Raw genomic sequence first — 7,054 nt, 5'->3', positions numbered from 1 at the left:
TTTAATATTTTGAAGACATCTGCATTACTTACTACAGTGTTTAATATGACAACGGGTAGTTTTGTATGGAAAAGTTTGTATTTTCTAGACTAAACCAATCATAAATTATTAAAAACAATTAGTAGAATTGTTTAGGTAAGGCCATGAGTGTTTTAGATGCTAAATAGAGTCCAAATCCAATTTACAGCCTTTACAGAAGCAGATTACGCACTAAAAATACCAATCCCATAGAGTTTGTGTGTACCACATCCCCCACCACCACATCCCCCACCACCGCCACCCTGCCCATTCTGAATTCTATGAAGCACAGTGTCAGTATTAAAAAGTTCAAGTATTTCTTTTTACAGGGCTGAAAGTGCATATTTAGCAGTAAAATGAGACCACAAGCATGACAATACCTTCTTGCTTGACAGAGATATCATCATTTGTTTTGAGTCGACTTTGGCAAAATGTAACGTCGCCACCTTTTTTTGATGGCGAGCTCAAGACACACAACCGTATATGCAAAGGCACGCAACGCTGGTGTAACTGTTAGACACATACAATATGAACATGAATATGCGAGAATTCACAGCATACAAATCGCGGGGGACTTTAACTGTTGATAAATAGTCTGTATTATTGTATGGTTGACACTGAAATCACTTGCCCTGTAAACATAATACAAGCTATACCAACTTTGCATAAGGTCATTTTCACGGTAAAGGGTGTAACTTTTGATTTTTAGGGTCAAAATTTCAAACCACTTAAATATGTTTCTGTTTACTGAAATCATGCATAGAAGCAACTTAAATTCAAGTAAAATAATGTTTCAAGGCTTAAACCTTTTGATTTCTAATAAAAAAATTGACATTTGCATAACATTTTGGTTAAAATATAAGAAAAAATGTATTTTACATAACCTCAGAAAATTTTGACATGAAAGCTGGAATACATGTGAAATTCTATTCCAAAGTAAGTCAACAGATATAAGTTAAATTTTATACCATGTTTTGCTATGTTTGTAATTGCAGTTTTGAAAATTTTTAACATCAAGTGTCATTTACAATGGAAATTTCCAAACCTTAAACATATTTTTTAAGTTTTAATTGGGTTCCTAAAATAATTTGAATGTCTAACTTCATGTACAAATACTACTTGATGAAAGGAACCTCCCATCCAAGTTTCACAGAAATTGGAGTTATTTTTTAGAATTGGCAATTCAAGCGATTTGTGTTTCGGAGGCTTCAGTTAACAACACAGGTGATCATAAAAGTAAAATATTTAGCTAAGTACTACAAGTTGACATAAAAAAATAGGTAAAAATATCACAATTACTAATTTTCATGCTTTGCTTCTAAGTATTGAATTTCAGTTGTGACAAAATTAAATTATCACAGCAAGTCATTTTTTTTTGTTTCGGAGGCTTCATGTTAACAATTGTTAAACATTGCAGAAGTAGTTTTTTTGAAAACAACAGTGTTGGGATCATCTAAGCTGTTATTTTCTTGTGTGTATTTAATCAATGATTCTATGCGGCAGATATTGTAGATTTATCACACATTAATTTTTTCACCCATTTGTTAAGTATGGTGTTTTTTGCATGTGAAGCCTCCGAAACAGGCTTTTTAAGGTATCAGTATATTTTTCAAACATTAACCATAATGTCAATTTTTTTTAATTTATGACATTCTGCACATATCAAGTAATAATTACAATGCAGATATCAGTATGAAACACACCAATTTAGATATGCATAGATGATAATTAAGTTTACTGTTGTTTCGGAGGCTTCATTTGTTTCGGAGGCTTCAATTGTTAACGGAAAGTTTGTATTGGGTCCCATTTTCAAACGGTGATATATATCTCCACGATTTAAAAACATGTGACTTGAGGATCTACTTTGCTACATTTTGATAAATAGATTGGATGAGCTCTTTTATTTATATTTGCACAAGCTTGCTGAACAGTTTGTTTCGGAGGCTTCAAAAAGTTAACGGAAAAACGGCTATTTGAAGTCAAGATTTTATAAAAATTTTAAAAGCTTGCAAATCGGCTAATTTTTGTTACCCATTTCAAGTTAAGATAACAACTGTTATAAATCAAGAAGAAGTGAAGAAATAACCAAGAATTATGAACCAAAGCTACACCCACAAAGTTTGTTAACAATTGTTAACGGAAAATGAAGCCTCCAAACGACAAATATCGAAGTCCGGTTCTCAAAAATACAGGGCCGTTCACAATTAAATCTAATGTGGCAGTGTTTACTGAACATATGACTGTACTTTCAGGATAAGAAAAATTATCCATGAACTAACTGAAGAAAACACAGGGTTTTACAAAAATGTTACTGTTTTTTATAGTTTTTCAAAATGGCAATATTAAGTACATTTAAGCCTGCTAAAACTGAACGCAGTAACTCCCAAAGCTGATTATGCTACCCAAGGTAGCTGCTAACTAGATGACTTATGTGGCCAAAAATTATGGAATTCTGTGGCTTTATTAGAACACTACGGATTAAAATGTTAAAATTCCAAAGTTACACCCTTTACCGTGAAAATGACCATAAGCAATACAGGGTGTCTCAATAAAAATAGGCACTGTTGATGCTCCAGTAAAATTAAAACTTTCTCAGTCTTGCTGGGTTTGAGTTTTAAAAGATCAACCAATCAATTAATCTCTCAAAAAATGTTTTTCACTTTATGTAAATAAGATAGTATATAGATTCCTTATTATTTCCTGTAGTTTTCAGACACAAACCCTTATGCTGTAGGGTTTTAGACAACTACTGTACTGTGTTTTTATGCCTGGTATGCAGAAAAACTTTTAATATTATACAAATTAAATCATACATTTATATAGATGTTTGTTACAGGTATCCAGCACTATGTCTTCAAATATAGTGAATATATATATCACCAAGAGCTCTAGACAGATTTGAACCATTTGGTAAAGCTAGTCACCTCACAAAGAATCTTCCAAAGTGATGTCTGGTGATTCTGCTGAATGCTTTGTTTGTACCTATCAGCACACTGGCACCCTACCACAGTCATATCTCTCTGAAAACCACCTGCACGCACGTACAGGGGCCGCTAGAGGGGGTGGTATGGGGTGTGTGTGACACAATTTTGTCGGCAAAATTTGACTGTTGTCGTCAAAACCATGTGACTGTCGGCAAATGTAGTCAAAGGTATGTGCGGTTGTCGGCAAATTGTGAGAGCCATATAAAAGATTAATGTGTTACGAAATTGTGTTGTTGTAACGTAATAGACCTACTGTTAATGGTTTTGTAGTTACTAGTTAAAAAATTTTATTTGAAAAAAAAATTGACTCCTATCCCCCACTTTTTAGATTTCTGAGCGCCATCCTGGCTAAAAAGATTTTGGGTCAACAAATTAACGGGTACATAAAATTTCCGTCGGCAAACCATACTGTACACCCCCCAATCATATTGGTCTAGCGAAGCCCCTGCGCACGTATACTGTCTGCATATAGGCAACATCACAACAGCACCGAAACAGCCATCTTACATGTGCAGAATTATATAATTATATGTTACTACCAACGACCAGGCTGTGAAACGACCAGGCTGAGGCAGAGAAAGGAAACAACGAGGCTGAAGCAGAGGAGAACAACAATGGAGCAGCAACTCTACAGCACAAAGAGTAAGTGAAAGACAAAGAGGAAACTGAAGAAAAGTTAGTATAATTGATTTAAAGAGCGAAGAATGTATCAAGATAATAATTACATTACATTATTTTATCTTACAGAAATGATGGACGTGGAAAGTATACAAAGACTAACTTTGATCCCACTAGTGGCAAGATCATCATTCGACTAAGGGACCATTCAACACCATCATCCCTCCCAAAAAGCCCACAAAAGCGCTATACGAGGGCTGGTCAATAAGTTCCCGCAACTATAGTGTATCTCTGCTCATGCATGACTTGGATGACTGTTACTTACGCTAAATACAAGTTTGTACTTTTGTCTTTCGAAACAAATATGTATTAGCGATGCTGAATACTTACATAATGGCATAATTAGCATAAACACAATAGTGTATGGACACTGCCTGATTTATGGTGAAAAATAGTCAAGAAAATCTCGCGTTAAATTGAGGCATTGTTACATAATTCCAAATATCTTGAGAATAAAAGTATGGAATCTGGCGTGGTTTTTGCAACTTTGTAGACTGATAACATAGGAATGATGCTGTACTCTTTTAAGATCTATACCATTTTTCTTAAAGAAAAGAGGTCGTGTTGAATATCTCAAATTTTGAGTAGGCTTTATCACCCATTGTTCTTTACATAATAAGAGATAGAAAGATTAATCGATGACAAAATTTAACAAATGGTGCCTGGTTTGATTGGGTATCTACTGCTTATTAAAAAGGGAGATCCCAGTGGTGAAATCACAAACATTTATTTCTTAATGCACTCTTGTTTTCAAAAGGTCTTGTTTTTTTGTAATCAAAGTAGCTCACCATAGAGAGGCTCTGGATTGAATAAGAAATTTGAATTTCGAAAGGTATGTCTAATTCTAGTATAAGACTTGGTATAGCAATTCACTCACACATCTACTGTTCCGCAAACCTTGTATTAGTCATATTTTTAGCGCTTTTTAGATGAAATTTTACTTTTTTCATACATTTTTGGTACTTTCAATCATGCGTACCATCCACGCATGCGCATATTTCTATTTTTATTGCAACAAATTCTATTGTCCTGACTATTATCTCTTATACCATACTAATAATCATATTTGTTTTTGTTTTATTTTGGAGATAATTTGGATTCTTTCTTCTACCGTGTTGGCTCTTTTCTCCCGATTTTTACACCATTTTTGTTTATCGTTAAGGCCTATTTTTGGTGAAGTTCAAAGACAGTCCCTTTCCTGATCTGTTGACGGATACATTTCTTCTTTCACAAGTATCAATTGAATATACTCAGATTACCTCATACCAAAAATAAGGCTTGTATATTGCTTTGGTCCTTACTTCTGCTTCTTTTTATTACACGTTCCTCAACTACAATTCAAATTTCCCGCCAATGTTGACAATTGTCAGTGTACATATGGCAATGACTTTATGCAAATGAGATTACGTAATTAAAGGAGATAAATAATGGTTGCCGGATATTATTGACCAACCCTTGTATGTCACATGCACAGACCAATGACCATGAAGTGCCACCCACGTCATCACACTCACATGATCGCGAAGAGCCAAAAAAAAGAAGAAGAAGCAGTCGTCGTCAGTACTCAAGTGATACATGCGGTCTGGTGTGTAGTGTTTGATAGCGTGGCAGACTTAAATATTCAATATGCATATTGGTTGAATTGTCAGCAATTCTTCAGGGAAGGGGAAGGGGAAAGGGAAGGGGGAAGTACTAAGGGGGAAGGGGTGCAAGTACTGGGTTCATTCATCATGTGTAGGTGTTTATTGTCCTCAAAGCCGCAGTGGCAGATTGGCATTGGACAGGTGGGCACCCACTCACTTCTATTGCCCCAAACATTTCCCCAAAGAATAAAAGAATTTAGAAAACAATAAAGATGACATTCCAATGTCAGTTTGACTGAGTTTGTCTGTGGAAATGTCATAAAATTCAGACTAAACCAAAAAAAAGCTGTTTTAAAAGTACTTACAGGAGCACCATGCAGCTTAACCTGCACACCTCACCACTATAACAAATATGTGCGTTGATCATTTGTGGCTGAAATATAACAAGCAGGTCAAACCTGAGCAGAAGGAAGAAACGGCAATGGCAATCTTGTCTACATTCCCATACCTTAAAGATCCAATAGGAACTGGATATGAATTTTAGTATGCACCAGGCAGAGCAGGGAGGTCTGCCGGTGGCACAATTGAGTTCCGTCCGAAATATTTAATAGCCAATGATGATGTGAAAAAGGAAAACAAAAGGAGAAATCTGAACACAACCGAGTGGTGAAGAAGAGTTGGAACCCGGGTCTGGGCTTATGATGATAAATATCAGAACGTCAAACAAAAATAAGACTGGAAATGTAAAAAAAATGCTCTCATAAAAACATTTCAATTCCAAGAATAATGTGGGTAAAGAAACCCTGTTCTATGACCAACCCAGATTTCTGCATGTGTAATTATCCATTTTTTGGATAATCAAATCGAGTTTGACAGAAGTTGTTGCATGTCTATTCGCCAGTTACTAGGGAGTTATGTAACCACTTCTGGCTGGCTTAATAAAATCAACAATTTAGAACAAAAGAAGAAGATCTTAGTGTTACATGATTGTAGTTTACTTTATTAAACAAACATACCCTGCAAAAATCTAGACTTTAGGTGCTGTAGATTTGTCAAAATTCGAAAGTTTAACCATCTGGTAAACCGTCTGGTCTGAAGAAGACAGCTTATTATAACAATGGGAATATTAGTTGAACGCTTTCATGATGTTCAAAAGACACTACTTAAACATGGCGGTCATATGTACATCAAAGGACCATACTGTAGCACGACAGATTGAATGACACACATTGGCGTCATCGGCGCTGGTAGTAAATTCCAGTTTTCTTTGCGTTACCTAAGTTGTTCAGCTCAAAATTAAAAGGGGATCGACATACCTGCATGACAGTAAAAGCTAACATTTTATGGGAAAAAAAAAATATGTTTTTATGAAAATGTTTACAATATGGCTTTTATAAAGATTTCATTTATTTATCCACAGGAACAAGATCAATCCAAATCCACTACAACAGAGCAAGCTTCAACATCAACAGACCAATCGATAACACTGACAGACCAACCTACCTATAGTCAAAGCAACATGTAAGAACTGTCACAAACATTGGGTAAACATCAAAACCAAATACAAAGGCAAGGTTGTGGAAGACGTGATTAATTATGAAAATGGAATGTACATATTGAAGCCAAATTTGGCGAGGCATCTATAAGAAGGGCATCGGTTGGAGACTGGCAAAAGTTAGGAATTTACTTTTCAAACTTTGCAAATCCTAATTATTTGCGAGATTCCTGGATTCTTGCATAATACTCCTGCGAGAATCCAAATCCTAAATTCTCGAGAATCCAGGATTCTCG

This window comes from Amphiura filiformis, chromosome 18 (assembly GCF_039555335.1).
Source record: "Amphiura filiformis chromosome 18, Afil_fr2py, whole genome shotgun sequence".
Classification (NCBI taxonomy): domain Eukaryota; kingdom Metazoa; phylum Echinodermata; class Ophiuroidea; order Amphilepidida; family Amphiuridae; genus Amphiura; species Amphiura filiformis.
This window is presented reverse-complemented; position numbering follows the sequence as displayed.